This window comes from Elephas maximus, chromosome 12 (genome assembly GCF_024166365.1).
Source record: "Elephas maximus indicus isolate mEleMax1 chromosome 12, mEleMax1 primary haplotype, whole genome shotgun sequence".
In the NCBI taxonomy this organism is placed as follows: Eukaryota; Metazoa; Chordata; class Mammalia; order Proboscidea; family Elephantidae; genus Elephas; species Elephas maximus.
Window position 1 is genome coordinate 51,191,923 of NC_064830.1, and position 11,927 is coordinate 51,203,849.

An 11,927-nucleotide genomic window follows, 5' to 3' on the forward strand; every position below is an offset into this window, starting at 1 on the left:
ACTTTCAACAACACACAAAATTCATACCTATCCATAATTACCCTGAATGTCAGTGGACTAAATGCACCAATAAAGAGACAAAAAGTGGAAGAATGAATTGAAAAACAAGATCCATCTATACGCTGCCTACAAGAGACACACAGACTTAGAGACACAAACAAACTAAAACTCAAAGGATGGAAATAATATATCAAGCAAACAACAATCCAAAAGAGCAGGAGTGGCAATATTAATTTCTGACAAAATAGACTTTAAAGTTAAATCCACCACAAAGGATAAGGAAGGACACTGTATAATGATTAAAGGAACAATAAGCCAGGAGAGTATAACCATATTAAATATTTATGCACCCAATGACAGGGCTGCAAGATACATAAAACAAACTCTATCAGCATTGAAAAGTGAGATAGGTAGCTCCACAATTATAGTAGGAGGCTTCAACACACCACTTTCAGTGAAGGACAGGACATCCAGAAAGTAGCTCAATAAAGACTTGGAAGACCTAAATGCCACAATCAACCAACTTGACCTCATAGATATATGTAGAACACTCCACTGAAAAGCAGCCAAGCACACTTTCTTTTCTAGTGTACGCAGAACATTCTCTAGAATAGGCCACATATTACGTCATAAAGCAAGCCTTAGCAGACTCTAAAACATTGAAATATTACAAAGTGCCTTCTTTGACCATGAGGCCACAAAAGTGGAAATTAAAAACAGGAAGAACAGGGAAAAGAAACCAAACACTTGGAAACTGAACAATACCCTGCTCAAAAAAAGACTGGATTATAGAAGACATTAAGGATGGAATAAAGAAATTCATAGAATCCAATAAGAATGAAAACACTTCCTATCAGCACCTTTGGGACACAGCAAAAGTGGTGCTCAGAGGCCAATTTATATCAATCAGCACACATATCCAAAAAGAAGAAAGGGCCAAAATCAAAGAATTATTCTTACAACTTGAACAAATAAAGAGCACCAAAAGAGACCCACAGGCACCAGAAGAAAGCAAATAATAAAAATAAGAGCTGAACTAAATGAAATAGAAAGCAAAAAAAAGAAAAAATTGAAAGAATTAACAAGAACAAAAGGTGGTTTTTTGGAAAAAATCAACAAAAATGATAAACCACTGGCCAAACTGACAAAAGAAAAACAGGAGAGGAAGGAAATAACCCAAATAAGAAATGAGAGGGGCGATATTACAACAGACCCAACTGCAATTAAAAGAATCATATCGGATTACTATGAAAAACTATACTCAAATTTGAAAACCTAGAAGAAATGGATGAATTCCTAGAAACACACTACCTACCTAAACTAACACAAACAGAGGTAGAACATCTAAATAGACCCATAACAAAAGAGATTGAAAAGGTAATCAAAAAACTCCCAACAAAAAAAAGCCCTGGTCCGGTTGGCTTCACTGCAGAGTTCTACCAAACTTTCAGAGAAGAGTTAATACCACTGCTACTAAAGGTGTTCCGCAGCATAGAAAAGGACAGAATACTACCAGACTCATTCTATGAAGCCACCATATCCCTGATACCAAAACCAGGTAAAGACATCACAGGAAAAGAAAATTATAGACCTATATCCCTCATGAATGTAGATGCAAAAATCCTCAACAAAATTCTAGCCAATAGAATTCAACAACATATCAAAAAAAAAAAAAATTCACCATGACCAAGCGGGATTCATACCAGGTATGCAGGGATGGTAAACATTAGAAAAACTATTAATGTAATCCACCACAGAAATAAAACAAAAGACAAGAATCACGTGATTTTTTTCAATTGATGCACAAAAGGCATTTGACAAAGTTCAACACTCATTCATAATAAAAACTCTCAGCAAAATAGGAATAAAAGGAAAATTCCTCAACATAATAAAGGGCATTTATACAAAGCTAACAGCCATCATCAACCTAAATGGAGAGAGCCTGAAAACATTCCCATTGAGATAGGGAACCACACAAGGATGCCCTTTATCAACACGCTTATTCAACATTGTGCTGGAAGTCCTAGCCAGAGCAATTAGGCTAGATAAAGAAATAAAGGACATCCAGATTGGCAAAGAAGAAGTAGAAGTATCTCTATTTGCAGATGATATGATCTTACACACAGAAAACCCTAAGGAATCTTCAAGAAAACTACTGAAACTAATAGAAGAGTTCAGCAGAGTATCAGGATACAAGCTAAACATACAAAAATCAGTTGGATTCCTCTACACCAACAAAAAGAACATCGAAGAGGAAATCACCGAATCAATGCCATTTACAGTAGCCCCTAAGAAAATAAAATACTTAGGAATAAATCTTACCAGAGATGTAAAAGTCTTATACAAAGAAAACTACAGTACACTTCTGCAAGAAACCAAGAGACTTACATAAGTGAAAGAACATACCTTGCTCATGGATAGGAAGACTTAACATTATAAAAATGTCTGTTCTACCAAAAGCGATCTAAACATTTAATGCAGTTCCAAGCCAAATCCCAACAACATTCTTTAATGAGGTGGAGAAACAAATTATCCGCTTCATATGGAAGGGAAAGAGGACGCAGATAAATAAGGCATTAATGAAAAAGAAGAACAAAGTGGGAGGCCTTACTTTACCTGATTTTAGAACCTATTATACCACCGCAGTAGTCAAAACAGCCTGGTACTGGTACGACAACAGATACGTGGACCAATGGAACAGAATTGAGAATCCAGACATAAATCCATCCACAGTTGATATTTGACAAGGGCCCCAAAAAAGTTAAATGGGGAAAAGACAGTCTTTTTAACAAATGTTGCTGGCATAACTGGATATCCATCTGCAAAAAAATGAAACAAGACCCATACCTCACACCATGCACAAAAACTAACTCAAAATGGATCAAAGACAAAAATATAAAATCTAAAATGATAAAGATCATGGAAGAAGAAATATGGACTACACTAGGAGCCCTAATACATGGCATAAACAGTAAATAAAACATTACTAACAATGCAGAAGAAAAACTAGATAACTGGGAGCTCCTAAAAATCAAACACCTATGCTCATCCAAAGACTTCACTAAAAGAGTAAAAAGACTACCTACAGACTGGGAAAAAGTTTTTAGTTATGACATTTCGGATCAGCGCCTGATCTCTAAAATCTACATGATACTGCAAAAACTCAACTGCAAAAAGACAAATAACCCAATTAAAAAATTGGCAAAAGATATGAACAGACACTTCACTAAAGAAGACATTCAGGTAGCTAACAGATAATATGAGGAGATGTTCACAATCATTAGCCATTAGAGAAATGCAAATTGAAACTAAAATGAGATTTCATCTCACTCCAACAAGGCTGGCATTAATCCAAAACACACAAAATAATAAATGTTGGAGAGGCTGTGGAGAGATTGGAACACTTCTACACTGCTGGTGGGTATGTCAAATGGTACAACCACTTTGGAAATCGATTTGGTGCTTCCTTAAAAAGCTAGAAATAGAACTACCATACAATCCAGCAATCCCACTCCTTGGGATATATCCTAGAGAAATAAGAGCCTTTACACAAACAGATATATGCACACCCATGTTTATTGCAGCACTGTTTACAATAACAAAAAGATGGAAGCAACCAAGGTGCCCATCAACGGATGAATGGATAAATAAATTATGGTATATTCACGCAATGGAATACTACGCATCGATAAAGCACAGTGAGAAATCTGTGAAACATTTCATAACATGGAGGAACCTGGAAGGCATTATGCTGAGTGAAATTAGTTGCAAAAGGACAAATATTGTATAAGACCACTATTATAAGAACTTGAGAAATAGTTTAAACTGAGAAGAAAATATTCTTTTGCGGTTACAAGAGCGGGGAGGGAGGGAGGGTGGGAGAGAGGCATTCACTAATTAGATAGTAGATAAGAACTACTTTAGGTGAAGGGAAAGACAGCACACAATACAGGGGAGGTCAGCACAATTGGACTAAACCAAAACGAAAGAAGTTTCCTGAATAAACTGAATGCTTTGTAGGCTGACATAGCAGGGGCAGGGGTCTGGGGACCGTGGTTTCAGGGGACATCTAAGTCAATTGGCATAATAAAATCTATTAAGAAAACATTCTGCATCCCACTTTGAAGAGTGACGTCTGGGGTCTTAAACACTAGCAAGCAGCCATCTAAGACGCATCAATTGGTCTCAACCCACCTGGATCAAAGGAGAATGAAGAACACCAAGGACACAAGGCGATTACGCGCCCAAGAGACAGAAAGGGCCACGTGAACCAGAGACTACATCATCCTGAGACCAGAAGAACTAGATGGTGCCTGGCTACAACTGATGACTGCCCTGACAGTGAACACAACAGAGAATCCCTGAGGGAGCAGGAGAGGAGTGGGATGAAGAACCCAAATTCTCATAAGTCCAGACTTAATGGTCTGACAGAGACTGGAAGGACCCCAGTGGTCATGGCCCCCAGACCTTCTGTTGGCCCAGGACAGGAGCCATTCCCGAAGCCAACTCTTCAGACATGGATTGGACTGGACAATGGGTTGGAGAGGTATGCTGGTGAGGAGTGAGCTTCTTGCATCAGGTGGACACTTGAGACTATGTTGGCATCTCCTGCCTGGTTGGGAGATGAGAGGGTGGAGGGGGTTAGAAGCTGGCGAAATGGACACAAAAAGAGAGAGTGGAGGGAGAGAGAGGGCTGTCTTGTTAGGAGGAGAGTAATTGGGAGTGTGTAGCAAGGTGTATATGGGTTTTTGTGTGAGAGACTGACTTGATTTGTAAACTTTCACTGAAAGCACAATAAGAATTATTAAAAAAAAAACCTTATGCTTCACAATGGCCCATTTGCAAGTAATCATGGGATGGTGCAGGACCAGACAGCATTTGGTTTCATTGTACGTAAAATTGCTATGAGATGGGGGCCAACTTGATAGCAGGTAACAATAACAATGCCAACTCTGTACCTCATGATTATTAACAACTGAGATTGGAAAACTCATAGACAAAGTAGGTCATTTGCTGCATTTGGGGAAATTTAGGTTAGACTCAAGTACCTGAGGAATCAACTATCATCTGTGGTTTGATACACCCTGGGCCAAGCAAGTCTGTCAAGCTGCCACAGTCACTCACAGGAAGAGGAGAGCTTGGACCATCAGCATGGAAATGAAAGTAGGACAGGACTTACTTTCATTCCTTCTTCTTGTTTTTCAAAGACATGTCATTCAAGGCCTGAATAAGCTCCCAACTACCACTAGGTAAGGCATCAAGCTGAGGTGACTTGACCCAATGACAGGGAGACCCAGTGTGTTAGCGTGAGAGACAGGAGATAAACTTAAGGGAGGCATGTGTTAGATCAAATCAGAAATAGGGTTATTTTTGTCTTTTCAAGGGGAGTTTTTCTCACAACTCTTCAACTCAGCATTTCAGTTCCTTTTATTAATAAGAAGTGAGGTTTAGGGACACCTTGCTGTCAAATAAGCTATTGGGCCAGACCAGTCTTGGAGACAGGGGTTCAGATGATGTTTGTGCCCTCTCCTTTGCTTCTTTAGTTTGCACACTGCATCTGTAGCTCCCAAGAGAGCTTGAGTCCCCTGTACCTTGGTATTCAGGAGAACGGTCTGAAATCTAATCTGTTGAAACACTGTTAAATACAGTGATTCAGCTGGCAAAATGCCTTATCACCGTTGTGGGGGAAAAAATGAGCTGTGATATTTGAAAAGCAATGTGGAACTCGAGAGGAGGCCCACATGTGCTGGGCAGTGCAGAATCTGAAGACTGGCTTCCACACCCAGCTGAAGGGCCCACCTGTAAAAATCGGGAATGGAATACAACAGTGGCTTTAAAATTTTTTTTTCTTTTCTTTTTTTTTTTTAAATCAGTGGAACTCTTTCTTCAAATCTTAATTGGAAGCCCAAATAAAGTTAGGGGTTAGGGTTAGAATTTGAGTTAGGGTTAGATCTAGGTTTATGTTTAGGGTTAGATGTAGCATTAGGGTTAGGGTTTGTGTTACATCTAGGCTTTGGGTTAGGATTAAGGTTAGGGCTGGGTTTGAGTTAGGTTTAGATCTAAGGTTAGTTTAGGGTAGGTTTAGGGTTAGATCTACTGTTATGGTTAGCGTTTGGATTAGATCTAGGTTTTGGTTTACCATCAGAGTTAGACACTGGGCTAGGGTTAGATGCAGGAAGACCACTGGTTGGGCTCTTTGACCCGTTTGCTGGTGTGGATGTGTACGTGTCTGTGTGTCCATGTGTCCTATGCTCAGCAGCGAAGGAGAGGAGGCTCTCCAGAGAGGGCAAAAAGGCTATAGTAACTGCTATTCTCAGGCGGTCTTCCATCCAAGTACTAACCAGGCCTGATTCTGCTTAGCTTCTAAGATCAGATGAGATTTGGGACGTTCAGGGTGGTGTGGCCTTAGACGTCAGCTGTTGCCACCTCTTGCCCTAAGGGCCTGCTCCCTGGTCCTAGTTGCTGCATCACCTTATGTTCCTTTCGCCGTCCAGCCTTGCCTCACCACTGGTGCCGGTGGAGGCACACTGCCAGGTCTATCCTCCACCAAGGCAGGGGGCAGCTGCAGGAAGGAAGGCAGACAGGGAGGCCACCCAAGATCACACCCGCTGCCCTCCCTCTGAAGCTCCTGGCCCCCCATTCTGGCCAGTACCAGCCTGCCACCTGCTCACCCCACGCACCTGGGGCGAAGAGGCACACCAGGCCTATGCTCCCGCCTGAATCTGTCCAAACGACTGCAGTCTGTTCCCTTGACCCTTTGCTGGGTGGCCCCTGGCCTGCCTTCACCCTCCCTCCCCACCCTTCCACTGGCCATGCTACCCTTAACCTCCCGTGCCTTCCTGGGTCCTTGCCTGAACTCAGGTCCACCTTTCTGACTCTTGCTTGTCCCCAGGTGCCCTCCCAGCTGGCCATGGCACTCCCAAGCCCCGCAGGACGCAGCAGAGCACAGCGCCCATTCCCAGCTGCACTCTGTCCTAGGTGCGGTAGGGCCACTCCGGAACCTCCAACCCTTCCCTGCGCCCATGTCCTCCTGGGGGAGGGCACTGGGGAGTGGCAGCAGTCAGGGCCAGAGGAGGCTACAGGGGCAGGTTTTCCAATAGACAAGGTAAGCATGGTGCTTACCTTAATTACCAGATCATCAGTAGTGAACAATTTCGCATTTTTTCACCACATCAAAGATTCTACTTCTAGGTATGGCTGGCATCTGTCTCTCTCCCACTCCTACATCATCTTCCTACAGAATCAAAGCCTCTTTTCAAATTTGCAATCCCTGACAGAGGCAGATGACCCAGCAAGCAAGGTAAGCAAGCATAGGCTTCCTTGTGCTTACTTACTAATCTGTAGTGAACAATTTCACGTTTTTCACCACATCAAAGATGTATGAAACCCACATGAACTTGTTTACTAGAGATTAGTAAATATGCACAAAGAAGCTTGTGCTTACCCTGTTTATTGGATAATCCACCCCTGAGAGGCTGCCTTGGCTTCTAAAGGGCTCCACTCATAGCAGATGTCCTCAGAGCTGGGACTTCTGAGAGACCCCTCATGGCAGGCAGCATACGACCTCAGACAAAAGTCAGGGGTCAGGGCTTGGGCTGGGATCCCAACAGTTGACCGTCAGACACCAAGCCCCAGCTGCCCAGCTCACACGTGCAGTTTCCCTAAAGAAGGATGGTGAAGGGGACCTGGGTATGGATTGGGACCGGTACATCAGACCTAGCCAGCCGGCTGCCACCCACACCTCATGCTCCATTGGCTTTGGGCAGGCTGCCTCTGGCCTCTGCCATCCAGTGTTAACTCTCTGAAGGACCTGCATCCCCCTTCCCACCCCACAACATGCCATGCCTCCTGCTGTGCCCTGCCCCATACCACAGCACCCAGCTCCAGGCCCCTGGAGGCCCATGTTGTGGACTCAAACCACCAGAGGGCTGGCTCTGCTGGCCCAGGATCCTGAAGATCTAACCGCTCAAAGCCACGAGAATCCATTGTTACTCTCTCCAGTTCCAGGCAGTACAGGTGGTGGTGGTAGTACAGATGACGGTGGCAGTATAGGTGATGGTGGCAGTATAGATGGTGGTGCCAGTATAGGTGGTGCCAGTACAGGTGGTGTTGGTAGTATAGGTGGTAGTGTCAGTATAGGTGGTGTTAGCAGTATATGTGGTGGTGGTAGTAGAGGTGAGAGTGGCAGCATAGATTGTGGCACTAGTATAGGTGGTAGTGGCAGTATAAGTTGTGGTCGTAGTACAGTTGGTGGTGGTAATACACATGGTGGTGGTAGTACAGGTAGTGGTGCCAGTATAGATATTGGTGGTAGTACAGATGGTGCTGGTAAACAGGTGGTGGCAGCACAGGCTGTGGTGGCGGTACAGGTGGTGGTGTCAGTATGGGTGATGGTGGCAGTATAGGTAGTGGTAGCAATACAGGTGGTGGTGGTAGTGTAGGTGGTTGTGGCAGTATAGATGGTGATGGAAGTAGAGGTGATTGTGGCAGTTTAGGTGGTGGTGACAGTACAGGTGGTGGTAGTGCAAATGGTGGTGGTAGTATAGATGATGGTAGCACAGGTGATAGTGGTAATATAGGTGGTGTTGATAATATAGATGGTGGTGGTGGTAGTACAGATGGTGGTGTTGATATATGTGATTGTTACGGATTGAGTTGTGTCCCCCAAAAATGTGCCAACTTGGCTGGGCCTTGATTCCATGTATTGTGTGGTTGTCCACCATTTTGTAATCTGATAATCCTATGTATTGTAAATGCTAACCTTGTTTTTATGATGTTAATGAGGCGGGTTTAGAGGCAGTTATGTCAATGAGGCAGGACAAGGTCTACAGAATTAGGTTGTACCTTGAGTCAATCTCTTTTGAGATATAAAAGAGAAGCAAGCAATGAGGAGAGGAACCTCATTACCACCAAGCAAGAGAGTTAGGAGTGGAGAAGACCAAGGGTCCCTGTGCTAAGACATTTCTAGACCAGGGGAAGATTTATGACAAACAGTTTCCCCTACAACCAACAGAGAGAGAAAGCCTTCCCCTGCAGCTGGTACCTTGAATTCAGATTTCTAGTCTCCTAAACTGTGAAATAATAAATTTGTCTTTGTTAAACCCATCTACTTTTGTTATTTCTGTTACAGCAGCACTAGATAAATAAGACAGATTTCGGTACTGAGAGTAGGCTACTACTCTAACAGATACTTACAATGTGGAAGCAATTTTAGAATGGAGTAATGGGTAGAGACTGAAAGACTTTTAAAGTACCTGCGAGTGAAAGCCTAAATTGCCTTGAAAAGACAGTTGGTGGAATTATGGACATCAAAGACAATTCTGGTAAGGGTTCAGAAGGAAGTAAGGAGAGCTGTAACAATGGAGACAGTGCAGATGGTGAGAAACAGCAGCAGAGAAATGGCAGCAGCAGAACTAGGAGACCAGCATGAGATGGCACGGGAGCTGACCTATGGAGCAAGAGAGTTGAGTTCCTTCAGGTAGGAGGCTTCCTGGTGGTTTGGGGTGCCTTTGGACACTTATCACTTGGAGATAGGCCTGCCACCCACAGAGTAAGAGAACTGAGTGCATTCTGGCCAGGGTTTACTGGTGGAGTAGGGTGCCTTCAAGCACTTATCAGTAGAGCTAATGAGCTTTGAAACAATTGCACTGGCGGGGCAGACACTAGGCCAGCCCAAGAGTCCAAAAGGGCTGAGGGCCTGAAGGGCAGAGAGGCCAAGGAACCAGGAAGCAGAACCTGAAGAGACAGGAAGGAGCACAGGATGCAGGCTTTTGAAATGATATGATGGGGTTAACGTGTTTTACATGTGGCAACAACATGAATTTTCAAGGGCCAAATGGTGGAATGTTATGGACAGAATTGTGTCCCCCGTAAAATGTGTGTCAACTTGGCTAGGACTTGATTCCCAGTATTATATGATTGTCCTTCATTCTGTGATCTGATAATCCTATGTGTTGTAAATCTTAACCTCTATGATGTTAATGAGGCAGAATTAGAGGCAGTTATGTTAAGGCAGGACATAATCCATAGGACTAGGTTGTATACTGAGTCAATCTCTTTTGAGATACAAAAGAGAGAATCGAGCAGAGAGGGGAGGGACCTCATTACCAGCAAACAAGAAGAGCCATGAGTGGAACTCATCTTTAGAACCCAGGGTCCCTGCACTGACAAGCTCCTAGACCAAGGAAAGATTGATGACCAGGATCTTCCCCCAGAGTCAACAAAGAGGGAAAGCCTTTTGCTGGAGCTGGCACCCTGAATTTGAATTTCTAGCTTAATAAACTGTGAGAGAATAAATTTCAGTTTGTTAAATCTATGTACTTGTGTTATTTCTGTTATACTAAGACATTGATGGTGGCAGTATAGGTGGTGGTGTCAGTACAGGTGGTTGTGGTGGTACAGGTGGTTATAGCAGAGATAATAGTAGCAGCACAAATGGTGATGGTAATAAAGGTGACAGTGGCTGTATAGTTGGCAGTGCAGGACAGGTGGTAGTGGCAGTAGAAGTGGAGGTGGCCATATAGGTGATGGCGAAAGTGAAGGTGGTTGTGGTAGTGTAGGTGTTGGTAGTAATACAGGTGGTGCTGGTAGTTCAGGTGGTGGTATTACAGCTGGTGGTAGCAGTACAGGTGGTAGTGACAGTATAGATGGTGGTAGCAACACAATGGGTGGTGGCAATGCAGGTGAAGGTGGTAGTACTGGTGGTGGTGGTAGTACAGCTATGATAGCACAAGGTGTGGTGACAGTACAGGTGGTGGGGGCAGTATAGGTGATGGTGACAGTACAGGTGTGGTAGCAATATAGTTGGTGTTAAACAAGCAGTAGTGGCAGTATATGTGGTGGTGGTATCAGAGTTGGTGGTGGTAGTATACATGGTGGTGGTAGTGTATGTGATAATGACAGTATAGTGGTGGTGGCAGCATAGGTGGTGGTGGCAGTATAAGTATGGTAGCACAAGTCGTAATGGTAGTAGAGGTGGCAGTGGTAGTACAGGTAACAATGGCAGTGTAGGTTGTGGTGGTAGTACAGGTGGTGCTGGTGGCAGTATAGGTGGTGGTGATAATACCGGTGGTGGTGGTAGTACAGGTGGTTGTAGCACAGGTGATGGTTGCAGTACAGGTGGTGGTTGCTTTATATGTGATGGTCATAGTATAGGTGGTGGTGGCAGTACAAGTGGTGGTGCAGTACAGATGGTGGTGACAGTATAGATGGTGATGGTAGTATAGGTGGCGGTGGCAGTAGAGGTGTTGGTACTACAAGTGATAGTGGTAGTACAGGTAGTGGTAGCAGAGGTTGTGGTGGTAGTACAAGTGGTGGTGATAGTACAGGTGGTGGTGGCTGAAAAGGTGGTTGTGGTAGTATAGGTGGCAGTGTCAGCATACATGAAGGTGATAGTATAGGTGGTGGAGTCAGTGCAGGTGGTGGTGGAAGTATAGTTGATAGTGGCAGAAGAGGTGGTGGTGGAAGTATAAGCGGTGGTGCTAGTACAGGTGGTAGTGGCAGTAGAAGTGGCGATGGTAGTACAGTTGATGGTGGTAGTACAGAAGGTGGTAGCAGCATATGTGTTGGTGGTAGTACAGGCAGTGGGGATTGTACAGGCGAGTGTGGCAGCACAGGTGGTGATGGTCATATAAGTGCTGGTGGAAGTACAGATGTGGTAGTAGTGCAGGTGGTAATGTAGTATAGGTGGTGATGGCAGTGTATGTAGTGGTGGTAGTGTAATTGGGGGTGGCAGTATAGGTGGTGATAGCACAGGTGTTGGTTGTAGTACAGGTGGTGGTGGTAGTACAGGTGAAGGTGTCAGTATAAGAGACGATAATAGTAAAGGTGGTTACAATAGTGTAAGTGGTACCAGTGGCTGTATAAGTGGTGATGGTGGCAGTATAGGTAGTGGTGGTAGTACAGGTGATGGTAGGAATATAGGCGAT